The sequence below is a fragment of the Hyperolius riggenbachi genome, chromosome 2 (genome assembly GCF_040937935.1).
Source record: "Hyperolius riggenbachi isolate aHypRig1 chromosome 2, aHypRig1.pri, whole genome shotgun sequence".
NCBI classification, from domain to species: Eukaryota; Metazoa; Chordata; class Amphibia; order Anura; family Hyperoliidae; genus Hyperolius; species Hyperolius riggenbachi.
In genome coordinates, this window is record NC_090647.1 from 227,125,176 (window position 1) to 227,138,637 (window position 13,462).

General features: G+C 42.5%; 1 long non-coding RNA gene across 1 annotated transcript; it reads right to left on the reverse strand.

Moving 5' to 3' along the window:
• Nucleotides 1–7,528: 7,528 nt before the first annotated feature.
• On the reverse strand, nucleotides 7,529–13,462 carry LOC137544239 (uncharacterized). The gene is made up of 3 exons (XR_011025794.1): nucleotides 13,313–13,462; nucleotides 12,681–12,782; nucleotides 7,529–8,497 (listed from the first exon to the last, which is right to left on the reverse strand). It is a non-coding gene; the product is annotated as an uncharacterized lncRNA (long non-coding RNA).

Consider the following 13,462-nt stretch of genomic DNA (forward strand, 5'->3'; position numbering starts at 1 on the left):
GCAGTGTGGAGAGGAAAAATAGCATGACAGCACACTGAAGCTGTATTGAGCAGACAGAATTTAAAACTATGGCTTTTGTCCCAGTGCTGTGGCCCCATGCTCTGCCAGATGGATTTATGGGTCTGGAGCCATGCTTGCTCCCAGGGCCAATGTGTGGGTGACAAATGCCATTCTCCCTGAAGAGGATGCCAGTGCAGTGTTTTCTTACAAAATGTTTTTCTTTGCATAATTAAAGAAAACAGCCGAGGTGGGGCAGTAAATTAAAAAAAGATCAAAGCTACAGTACCTGATCCGGGAGACTGGGTGGTCCAGGTAAAAGGACACTTGGCCCAAGACAAAACTACCTAAAGTAAGTACAGACGTATGCTCGTGCTGGATCCACATATATCTGTGCATTGTCCGTACGTCTCCTCATTGCCCCATCTCTGTAATCACTCCTTGGAAAATTTGACTTTTGGCTAAAGTCACATTTTCAGACAGGAAGAGGCAGGCTTGCTGCAATGCTCCCTTCTATTATCCTCCCATTCCCTCCTTTTCCCCACCCTATTCACGCCTCACAGAAGAGCAGGAGAGAATGAAAGGGTGATAGGAGAGACCATCACAGTAAGCATGCCTCTTTCTGTCTGAAAATTCGACTTTGGCTGAAGGTCAAATTTTTTCAAGGATACCCAAGGCGAATTGTCAGTCAAAAATGGACACTATATGTGTGTGAAAAGGTGTGCAGATGCTTACTCGGGGGATGCCCTCAGTTGTGTAGTAAAGGCACCATGGTACCATGGTTTGGGCCCTTTGACCAGAACATACTATGCTGCGCAGTATGTCAGGTCAACAGCCTTGTGACCACGCTCCCTGGATGCGCACATAGAACGACACAAGCGAAGAGCAGTCACAAGGCTGCCGACCTGACATACTGCACATGTGTAGCATAGTATGCCTGGCTCGAAGGGTGCCGACCATGGTACAGGAACAGGGCCTTTTACTGCACAACAGCGAGGGATGCTGGCACACGGGAGGTGCAATGAGCATCTGCACACCTCCCCACACATACATATAGCATTCATTTTTGACTGCCAGTTCGCCTCATGTAACCTTTAACTTCAATTACAGCCAAACGAGGAGAGGAACTTACAACGCACAGAGGTATGTGGATCCAGCATAAATCCATGCTTACCTTAGGTAGCTTTGCTTAGAGTCAAGGATATACTCTAACAACCTGTGCCCGATCAGGCACTTTAAACTGAGACCTGTCACAGCTTGTGCTCTACAGACTATGAGTCTAGAAGTAGTTAACCACCCGCTGACAGTGAATATGTTGCTAGGCCACTGTAATACATGTATCTGTGACTTATGATTCTATGACTTATGGTTCTTGCATGAATGGTGAACCTTCAGACCCTATTAATTGCTTTAATGTTGTTAATTGAAATCCAGCAAACTGATATTTTCTCAAATCAATAAAGCATATATAATAATTACTGTTCCTAGATTTAAACTAAATAAAAGTAATACTTTACCTTATGCCTGATAATGCAGAAAAACTAAGTTACACATCTTCAGGAAAATTAGTTAAAGCGTAAAAAAAATGTTCCTAAATCACAGAACTTGGTTGTTTTGCTATGAGTCCCGGGCCTGGGAATGGACAGACACACAACTGGAAGGAAATAGAGAAACTCAGCAGTGAAACTAGGAAGCAGCACTTTACACAACTTCAGCTTTGTTTACGCTGATCATTATATTACAGACAACAGGTTTGTCTCACCACAAAAAAGATAGAGATAATAACTGACCACTCAATAATGTGTATTTAAGCTGGAAAAAGTATTATGCCCCCTCAAGACTGTTACGCTATTTTAGAAACTGTATTTTCTATTTATGGAAACCCAGCCAAAGAACAACGTGTACAATGCAAAAGCAGCCAATCAGCAATCATTTTTACTTCTTAGTGGAATAAATTAAAGAACACTAAAATATGATTGGATTAATCCAGCATGTCCCTGTGAATTTATCACATTTTAGTAGTCACATTTCTGTTTTCATGGATATGTGAAGTGAATTTACGGTTGTGTGCAGGTGCATGCTTGCGTGTAGGTGTCTGCATGACGTGTTATGCCATTACTGCCCAAACGGCCTATTGAAGTCTGGAGACTACCACTCTCCAGTGCTGTTGTATTGCAGCAAGTTCTGTGAGCATGTATCTGCCTGTTCCTAATGGACTTTTGATGCTGAACCTGGCCTCTCTGACTTCCCTTTTTTGTTGCTGACTTCTACTATGTCCGCGTGCCCGTCCTGTTGCAAAATCCTGCCTGCCTGACTACAGATCTGATGTGAACCTTAAGCCTTTACGAGGACCCAATCTGGTGCTGAAGCTTGCCCATCCTGTCCTGTTGCCGACTCTGAATCCATTCCTGCACCTGGCTTGTTGCTGAAGGTCTCCAGAACCTTCCCGTGGGAGTGCCTCTCCACTTGTCTTGTCACAAGCCTATTAGTCATGCCATTGGGTTTTACAAGCCCTTCTTCCCCTTGTTTTCTGCTGGTCTTTGTTACAACACCATGGGCCATGTAGATAAGTCAGTTCTCATCCAGAAAGGAAGACTCCTCTAGACCTTTAGCCACCAACATACCCACAATAACAACTAGTCATTTCATTGTTCTTATCTCCTTCCAGCTTTCCGGAAGAAACCTTAAGACATCTGCCATGCTTGACTCTGGACCATGCAGCTGCTTCTTCGATCTTTTGCCGCAAATCACCAATGTCCTTTTCAAAACCACCAATAACCCACCATTAACCTTTTAGCAGCCTTTAGTAAAATTTTATTTGGCCGTAGGGGAACTGTGCCTAACCCAGCCTGGCAGGCTATGTGGGGCTATGCAGAGTGGGCAGCAGGGAGCTTTTATAGTTACCTGTCTGGATGGCTGGAATGGCTTCTTCCTCCTCCACCGCGGTAGCAATGTAACCCTGACATGTCTTGTCGGTTCCGATCACATGATATGACATGTGATTGGGATCCAGGAGACCGTGTCAAAATGACAGCACCACCCGGTGGTGGAAGAGGGGTGATGGAAGAGCCTCTTCCATTACCCCTCTTCCACCACGAGGTGGCGCTGCAATGCTGACACGGTCTCCTGAATCCCAATCACATGTCTATTGTGTGATCGGGACCCAGAAGACATGTGGGAAGTTAGTAGCCAAGGGCGGAGGAAGAGAAGAGGCTGTCTGAAACAAGTATTTGTAACTTCATCCTGCCAGTAAGGACCACTAACGGATCGTAGGCTTTCACCCCCATAGTGACCAGGCTATTTTTACAATTTAATTCTCTGCAGTTTTAATGGCTAGATGCAGAGCATAACATTTCTGTTGGTGGGCTTTGATTGCTGCTGTGGGCTGTTTTTTTTTTTTTAATAAATGTATTTTTTTTTTTTTTTAAATGCGTCTTATTTTTATTTATTTTATCCCCCCTTCCCCCCTCCCCGCCAGCCAATCACAGCAATCGACTCTCATAGACATCAGCCTATGAGAGCCGATTGCTCTCTGTGCCTCCCAAGGGGACAGCTGAGCTTCACGGCTGTCCCCAATACAGCACTGCCATAGATCGTAGCGCTGTACAATGTAAATTAACGGCAATCGCCGATGGCAGACTGATAACAGAGCTCCACTCCACCATTCAAGCGGGAATGCGCACGCATCAATCGATCCCCTGCAATCTCTACCCCCATAACTTCACGCCAATTGCCGTTGAGCGCTTCTGGGGGAGCCGCCGCATTCATGCTAATTGGCGTGGAGCAGTCAGCTAGAGGTTAAGGGCTGGAGTTGGTCATCCCTGGGTTATAGCATTAATGGTCATTAAGCTGAAAGGTACTGCTTATTGAAGCAACACAGAAACATATGTGAAACCCCCAACACTGCTATTGCAGCAATTGTAGATTATTCTTATGCCTATAACTACTGTACTCATTTGAAGATGTGAAGTAGCAGTTATGTGATTGCTGGCAGTGGCAGATTTATTCTCCACCTGCTTCTTGTGCTCATGGGAAAGATGTTGCTTCCAAGCCTGATGATGCATACATCAACATGGGACATACAGTATACTACACAATATAGACATAGGACTATAGTAGGGACTAGATTGTGAGCCCCTCAGAGGGACAGTTAAGTGACAAGACAATATATATACTCTGTACAGTGCTGCGGAAGATGTCGGCGCTATATAAATACTAAATAATAATAATAATAATGGGACAGGGCATGTCCATAGTGCCTGAATGCTGCTCCTTGTCTGGCAGACCACTACTGACCACACACCATCACTTGCTTAGCTTGGAATATTTAAAGAAAACCTGCAACAAAAAAACCTCCCCTGGGGGGTACTCGCCTCGGGTGGGTTGAAGCCTCCGGATCCCATTGAGGCTTCCCCCGTCCTCTTCGGTCCCACGGCAGCGGCAGCGATAAAGCTCCCCGAACAGCGGGGATGTAAATATTTACCTTCCCGGCTCCAGCGCAGGCGCAGTATCGGCTCTCCCCTCGGGGATAGGCAGAAATAGCCGATCGCTGTCGGGCCGCTCTACTGCGCAGGTCTTCTGTGTCTGCGCAGTAGAGCAGACCCGACAGAGATCTGCCATTTTCGTGCGGAGAGCCGCAACAGCGCATCCGCTGGAGCCAGGAAAGGTAAATAAATCAGCACTTTGTCGAGTGAGAATTGCCGGACACTTCAGAGGAGCCAGCGCTAGATTGACTGCAGCTACAGGGGAGGGGGAAGCCTCATTGGGACCCTGAGGCTCCCCCCACCCGAGGTGAGTACCCCCAGGGGAATTTTTTTTGTTACAGGTTCTCTTTAAAATGAATCTTAACTGAGAGGGATATGGATGTTTCCTTTTAAACAATACCAGTTGCTTGGCAGTCCCGCTGATCCCTTTGGATGCAGTAGTGGCTGAATCACACACCTGAAACAAGCATGCAGCTAATCCACTCTGAGGGCTGGTGCACACCGAGCGGCTTTTTGGGCGTTTTCAGATCCGCTTGCGGCTGCGGATCCGCTTGGTCAATGTATCTCAATGGGGTGGTGCACACCAGAGCCGGAGGCGTTTTGCAGAAACGAATCCTCCCGGGGTGAGGCATTTTTTGGATTTCGGATGCGTTTCTGCCTCCAATGTTAAGTATAGGAAAGCCACAAAACGCCTGTAAAACCGCTTGATCAAGCGGATTTTGATGCGGATGCGTTTTTTTGAAGAATGCGCACTTCCAGGTCAAAGTGTACTTCCTGTGTGGCAGATTTGCATGAGGGATTGTAGACTGCGCAGGAGGAAGATGGCATCAAGGCGGTTTACCACTGAAAACTTGATAATTAAGATAGAAAACAACCCAGAACTGTATGATAAGTCATTGCCTGGATATAAAGACCACCAAAGGGCTCATGAAATCTGGAGCAACATTGCCAAAGAATTTCTGGGAGAAAAAGGGAATACTTTGAGCCAAAAGGGCAAGGATTCTAAGAGTAAGTATATGTGTACAGAATTATTTTTATTTTTTTATTTCATTGAGCACTTTGCCGACAATATATCATCACCCATCCCCTAATGACTAATTCACCAATTAGAACTGTAATTATCACAGGTCTGTGGCAAAGCTGTTCTCTCTGATAACAGTAAAAAAGGGCGCAGGAGGCTAGTGGACAAATCGGGCGCCGCCATTCACTCCCATAATAAATATCGTTTACTGGGCGCCGAACGGGAAAAAAGGGCGCCCGAGAATAATAACGTTTTCCAAGGGCGCCCGAAGATTTTTAATGTTTTATAACTGCTTGTGATGATTTACATTTCCTATTTCAATAAAACATTATTTTAAATGTTATCCCTTACTGTTTGTAAAACATTATTATTCACAAAATAAAGCGATCAGTACGTAACGTAAATTGTAATATATTTTATCCCTTACTGTTTCTAAAACATTATTCTACACACAATACAGTTATCACTAAGGAGGGTCTTAGGTTTAGGCATCACCAGTGGAATCTTAGGTTTAGGCACCATCAGGGGGGTCTTAGGTTTAGGCACCATCAGGGGAGTCTTAGGTTTAGGCAGCATCAGGGGAGTCTTAGGTTTAGGCACCACCAGGGGGGTCTTAAGGTTAGGCACCACCAGGGGGGTCTTAGGTTTAGGCACCACCAGGGGGGTCTTAGGTTTAGGCACCACCAGGGGGGTCTTAGGTTTAGGCACCAATACTAGGGTCTAGGGGTTAGGGGTAGGTACAGGGAGGGTTACTTACAAATTTTTTTTTAAACGTTATTATACATTTCACTTTTTAAATGGAAGATTAACGTTTTCACATTTGCCGATTTCATGAACATTATTTAATGATTTATAACTTTATAAAAACGAATATTTAAACGAAATATAGTACATTATATTTAAACGTTATCCATGTTTATCGTTTAAAACCCCGCACCCTTTTTTCCCAGCGCCCCTTTTTAACGTACACGTTCTCTCTATAGCCATCTCTCATTATAAACAGCAGGTACATGTGTGTGTATGTACTCACATGTATTATGAGAGAGGGTGCTATTTGCCACTTTAGAGTGTAATGAATGATATAGACATACAACACGGTTTCAAGAATGTTTATTTGCACAATAATGATCATCAGGTAATGTAAGTAAATAGCAGCCTGCAGGTTTTTTATTTATTAAAGTTATGGCACAAAATAATCAGCTAATCTGTCTCTGTTTTGAATGGCAGAAATGGGACCACGTAAAGTAGCTGGTGGTAAAGTTACAAGAGCACTGTTTGTAATATCCCCCGCTTCCTCCTCCATGGTCATGCTATCTAGTGTTCTCACATAATTATGCAAAATACATGTTGCCTTCACAACTGTTATAGCATACTTTGGCTGCATTTTTAGTGCAGTGTGATAAATGCGCCATTTGTTTGCAAGAATTCCAAAAACACATTCTACTACTTGTCTGGCTTTGGTCAGGCGGTTATTAAGCACTTCACCACTGAGGGGGTTTACCCCCTGACCACCAGAGCAATTTTCACCTTTCAGCGCTCCTTCCATTCATTCGTCTATAACTTTATCATTACTTATCACAATTAAACGATCTATATCTTGTTTTTTGCACCACTAATTAGGCTTTCTTTAGGTGGGACATTATGCCAAGAATTATTTTATTCTAAATGTGTTTTAATGGGAAAATAGGAAAAATCTGGGAAAAAAATAATTATTTTTCAGTTTTCGGCCATTATAGTTTTTAATTAATGCATGCCCTTTTGTCCCGGTTATAAAACTGTTATAAAATTGTCCCTATCACAATGTTTGGCGCCAATATTTTATTTGGAAATAAAGGTGCATTTTTTTCAGTTTTGCGTCCATCCCTAATTACAAGCCCATAGTTTATAAAGTAACAGTGTTGTACCCTCCTGACATAAATATTTAAAAAGTTCAGTCCCTAAGGTAACTATTTATGTATTTTTTTTTATTGTACATTTTTTGTATTTTTTTTTAATTACAAAAAAAAAAAATTGGGAGTGTGGGAGGTAATGAGTTAATTTTTTGTGTAAAAGTAATTTACTTGTATGTGAAAAATGTGTAGGGTGTAGTTTTACTATTTGGCCACAAGATGGCCACAGTAACTTTTTGTTTTAATGCGACCTCCAAGCGTCCTTCCGGAAGCTTGGAGGAAGTACTTGGAGGCTGGGTAAGATCACAATGATCGCGCTGCCCATCGGAGAGCAGCGGATCATTGCTGGGCTTAGATCAACGAACGGGAATGGATTTTCCCGTTCATTGATCTCCGGGCGAGCGAGCGGCAGCGTGTTTACTAGCGGCGGGCGGCGTGTTTACGAGCGGGAGCGCGGACAGCGGCGGGAGTGCGCAAAGTACGGATTTCTCCATCCCTGGGGGTTAAAGGATGGAAAAAGGGACGGAGAAATTCATACGGGCGGGGGGAAAGTGGTTAAAGACAAGTTTTTTCTCTGTGCATATGGTCTCATAACATGTTCAGACAGTGCAAAAGCCTCATCAGCCACAAACACACAGGGGTAAGGTGGTTCTAGGGTGTCAGGCCAGGGGCGGGGTGATGGTAAAGTCATCTGGCCCGTGCGAAGCTTCAAGCCAAATCGACTGTGCTGGATTACTGACGAATCATGGGAACTACCGTAAGCGCCAACATCCACATAGATAAATTTCAAATTAGGATCCACCACAGCCATGAGCACAAGTGAAAAGAATTTCTTATAATTGTAATACAGACTGCCAGTGAATGCAGGCATAACCAGTCTGACATGTTTCCCATCCACTGCTCCAAGGCAGTTAGGGAAATCATGTTTTTCCCAAAAAAGCTGCATGTTAGCCTCCCACATAGGTACGTCAGGAGTTGGCATAAATTCTGGTTGCAGTACTTTCCAGTTCAATTTGCAGGTGTCCAAAACTAAGTATCGGATTGTACTTCTTCCCATGAGGAATTGGTAATGAAGTGCTGCATATGAATGGCCTGTTGCCAGAAATCTGCAAAAGGAAAAACAAAACATGTATATAGTTACATAGTTACATAGTTATTTTGGTTGAAAAAAGACATACGTCCATCGAGTTCAACCAGTATAAAGTACAACACCAGCCTGCTCCCTCACATATCCCTGTTGATCCAGAGGAAGGCGAAAAAACCCTTACAAGGCATGGTCCAATTAGCCCCTAAAGGGAAAAATTCCTTCCCGACTCCAGATGGCAATCAGATAAAATCCCTGGATCAACATCATTAGGCATTACCTAGTAATTGTAGCCATGGATGTCTTTCAACGCAAGGAAAGCATCTAAGCCCCCTTTAAATGCAGGTATAGAGTTTGCCATAACGACTTCCTGTGGCAATGCATTCCACATCTTAATCACTCTTACTGTAAAGAACCCTTTCCTAAATAAATGGCTAAAACATTTTTCCTCCATGCGCAGATCATGTCCTCTAGTCCTTTGAGAAGGCCTAGGGACAAAAAGCTCATCCGCCAAGGTATTATATTGCCCTCTGATGTATTTATACATGTTAATTAGATCCCCTCTAAGGCGTCTTTTCTCTAGACTAAATAAACCCAGTTTATCTAACCTTTCTCGATAAGTGAGACCTTCCATCCCACGCATCAATTTTGTTGCTCGTCTCTGCACCTGCTCTAAAACTGCAATATCTTTTTTGTAATGTGGTGCCCAGAACTGAATTCCATATTCCAGATGTGGCCTTACTAGAGAGTTAAACAGGGGCAATATTATGCTAGCATCTCGAGTTTTTATTTCCCTTTTAATGCATCCCAAAATTTTATTAGCTTTAGCTGCAGCTGCTTGGCATTGAGTACGATTATTTAACTTGTTGTCAATGAGTACTCCTAAGTCCTTCTCCAAGTTTGATGTCCCCAACTGTATCCCATTTATTTTGAATGGTGCTAGACCATTAGTACGTCCAAAATGCATGACCTTACATTTGTCAACATTGAATTTCATCTGCCATGTATGTGCCCATATAGCCATCCTATCCAGATCCTGTTGCAATATGACACTATCTTCCTGAGAGTTAATGATTCTGCACAATTTTGTATCATCTGCAAAAATAGCAACATTGCTCACTACTGCATCTACTAGGTCATTAATAAATAAATTGAAGAGCACTGGACCCAGAACAGACCCCTGTGGGACCCCACTGCTAACAGTCTCCCATTTTGAGTATGATCCATTGACCACAACTCTTTGTTTTCTGTCCATTAGCCAGTTCCCTATCCATGAACACAGACTCTTCCCCAGTCCTTGCATCCTCAACTTTTGCACCAGACTTTTGTGGGGAACAGTGTCGAAGGCCTTTGCAAAGTCCAAGTATATCACATCTACAGCATTCCCAATATCCATATTAGCATTCACTACCTCATAAAAGCTGAGCATGTTAGTCAAACAGGACCTGTCTTTAGTAAACCCATGTTGATGCTGAGAAATAAGATTATTTTCTACTATCAAGTCATGTATAGTATCTCTTAGTAACCCCTCAAATAGTTTGCATACAACTGATGTTAAACTTACAGGTCTATAATTTCCTGGATCAGATTTTTTGCCCTTCTTAAATAATGGGAAAACGTGGGCTGTACGCCAATCCACTGGGACTCTACCAGTTGCAAGAGAGTCACAAAAGATAAGATAAAGGGGTTTATCTATAACTGAACTTAATTCCCTTAGGACCCGAGGATGCATGCCATCCGGGCCAGGTGCCTTGTCTATTTTTAATTTATTTAGTCTTGCCTTCACTTCTTCCTGCGTTAAGTATTTAATATTACAGTTAGAAGATTGAGACTCTTCCGCCTCTGTAGTTTGCAACAGTGCTGTTTCTTTTGTGAAGACAGAAGCAAAGAAAGCATTTAATAACTCTGCCTTACCTTGGTCATCCACCATTGAGTTCCCATCCTCATCCTTTAGGAGTCCTATACAGTCAACCTTTCTTTTTTTAGAGTTAATGTACTTGTAAAACTTTTTTGGGTTAGATTTGATATCCTTAGCGATTTGTTTTTCAGCTTCAATCTTTGCCTGCCTAATTTCTTTTTTTACAATTTTTATTGCACTCCTTATAATTGCTTAGTGCATCCTCTGTCCCCTCCTGTTTTAAGACCTTATAGGCATTCTTTTTCCTCTTCATTTTATCTTTAACCTTTCTATTCATCCATAGAGGCCTTTTTTTATTCCTAGACATTTTGTTTCCATATGGGATATACATACTACAGTATTGATTGAGTATAAGTTTAAAAGCTTGCCATTTCCCTTCAGTGTCTTCCCCTTGTAGTACATTATCCCAGTTCACCAAACTTAGTGCCTGCCTAATTTGAGTGAACTTTGCTTTTCTAAAGTTCATAGTTTTAGTGGTCCCGCTGCCCCATGGCCTATCAGTCACCAGCTCAAACGTTATCATGTTGTGATCACTATTTCCCAAATGTTCTTGAACCTGCACATTTGATACATTATCTGGTCTATTAGAAATGATCAGATCCAGTAACGCATTCCCCCTAGTTGGTTCAGTTACCATTTGAGTCAAGTAATTGTCCTGTAGCACTGCCAGAAATCTGCTGCTTTTACCAGAATGGGTAGCCTCAATACTTTATTTATTTTTATTCCTAGTTGGCCTCCTGCGGACAAGATGGAAGTCGGTCAGAGACAGTTACAAAAAGGAGATTGAAAAGCAATACCATGAATCCAAAAGTTAGTCGGGAAGTTCACAGCGAACAAAATACAAATATTGTGGCATATTAGAATTTCTAAGAAAACATCATGAACCGGCTGAGTAAGTATGGCGCAAATGTTAACCTATTGCAATGTTGTCCAAATTGGCCACTAGAACAGTGAAGGAAGTAGTAGCCCCAGAATGCAATTAAGTAGTGTTTAACGCATAATCTGCCATCACTTTACCAAATATATTGGGGGACGTAGCTTAATGTAAGCATGGCATAGGTCCTGTTTAAAGTGATTATTACATGACAGGAATCTGGACTGTTCCTTACCCAACATAACAGTTGCCTGACAGTCCTGTTGATATGTTTGGCTGCAGTAGTGTCTGCATCACACATCTTTAACACACATCTACATAAATCATTGCTAGTTTACTAAGTGCAGTTTTGCTCTATGCTTGTTCAGGGGCTGTGCCTAAAAGCTATGTACACAAATTATCACAAAAATAGACAGGCAACTGCTATTGCTTTGCAATGAAAGATGCATAGCATTGTGCGAATATATTTGCTGTCACATCCATGGCCACTATTCCAAAAACTAATGTTGTGCTTTTCCCTTACCAAAGAACTGAAGATAGCCTACCACCAGATCCTAAGGAGGACGATGTAGAGGTGCCACCGAACAGCAACAGTGATGTAGAAGTGGAAGAAAACACTACACAGGATGGTGACACTGCTACAATGGAAGACAGTGACTCTACTACACCAGATCACACACCACACAGCCCACCGAGTAGTCGGACACGCACAACTGTCAGGTCTAGTAGAGGTGTGAGGCTAGCTACACAAGGCAGGAGAATAGGAAGAGGTATGAGCAGGGCTGAATACGACCAGAAGCTGATTAGTTCAATAGAAAAGGCTGTTGATCATATGGAGAAGCGAGAGGATGGAATGAAACAACTTAAAGAGCCATGCACACAGTATCTTTTAAGTTTGGTGCCACTATTACAAAAAGTGCCTCCTGATAAGCAATGGGCAGCCAGACATGCCATCTCTGAGACCCTGGGGAGATTCTTAGTACCTGACAGCCGTGCAGATGACAATGTGCACAACTACTTGCAGCAACCACACCTGCCTGCTTCCAGTCAACAATATAATGCATCCCCACAACTCTCTTACCATACGCAACGTAGTTATGAGCCACCGCATTACCCACCAATGCATATGCCAAACATGCCATATGGTCAACAGCCTCATTACTCTATGCCTCCACCTCAGCGCCCTGATCAAGGTATGCGATTTCAAACATCATCTATGCACAGTGACTCTTCAGTGTACACTGATTTATCATCTCACAGCCAGGCTCATACAAATGCTGAATCAGGTACACATGCTTACAATCAGGGCCCTGGTAGTATGTGTGATTTGCTATCACAACATGACTAGTACTTTAGTTATTTGTTTTTTTATTTTTTGTTAAATGCTCAGATTTTGGCATTAGTTTACATTACCTCAATGTTATGAGGAGTCGCTCAGTTGGTGTGATTGCTAGGCAAAAGTTAGTGTCTTGGCGTTAAAGGGCATCCTTCAGTTTGGACAAAAGGACATCAAAACTGCAAAAAATAGCATACTTATGTTCAGATATACTGCTGTTTGTTATATAAACATTTTTCTTTTGTGGCATATTACTTTTGTTGATGAAAGGCAAGTATGGCCAACACGTCCAAAATCATATTTGGACAGAAGAACAAACCATTAAAGGTAAAGATTTTGTTCCAACATTGCTTCATTACTGTGTCCGATACGCTGATTGTTGCCTGACAGTCATATACTTAATGAAATATGCACCAGGAGTATGTAAGGTCATAATATGCTCCAAATCTTATGTGTACACTACGGATATATACTATACTAGTTACTTGATTCAGACAATGAGATGGAGGCCTTATGCATTGAATGCATAACATACCAGGATCAAGTATAACAGTAATGTGGTTAGCTCATGTATACACCTCATTGATTAATGTGTTGTATTTATGATTTCAGTCAAACACAGTTAAGTAAGGGGCAAAAAGTGCTTTCAATTACATTCCTCCCAAAAATACTTAGCCCCATGATATAGATAACTGGAAACTATTCTTACCTGGACACAGACATGCGGGTGTAGCCAAAAAAACTTGTCTGGATGCTGCCTCAAATCTCTATATAGGGTCCTAAATTGACCCTTCCGGCGCCGCTCTTGTAGCATGGGATGCACCCAGTATCTCCTTGTCCTTGGCCTACGTCTCATATA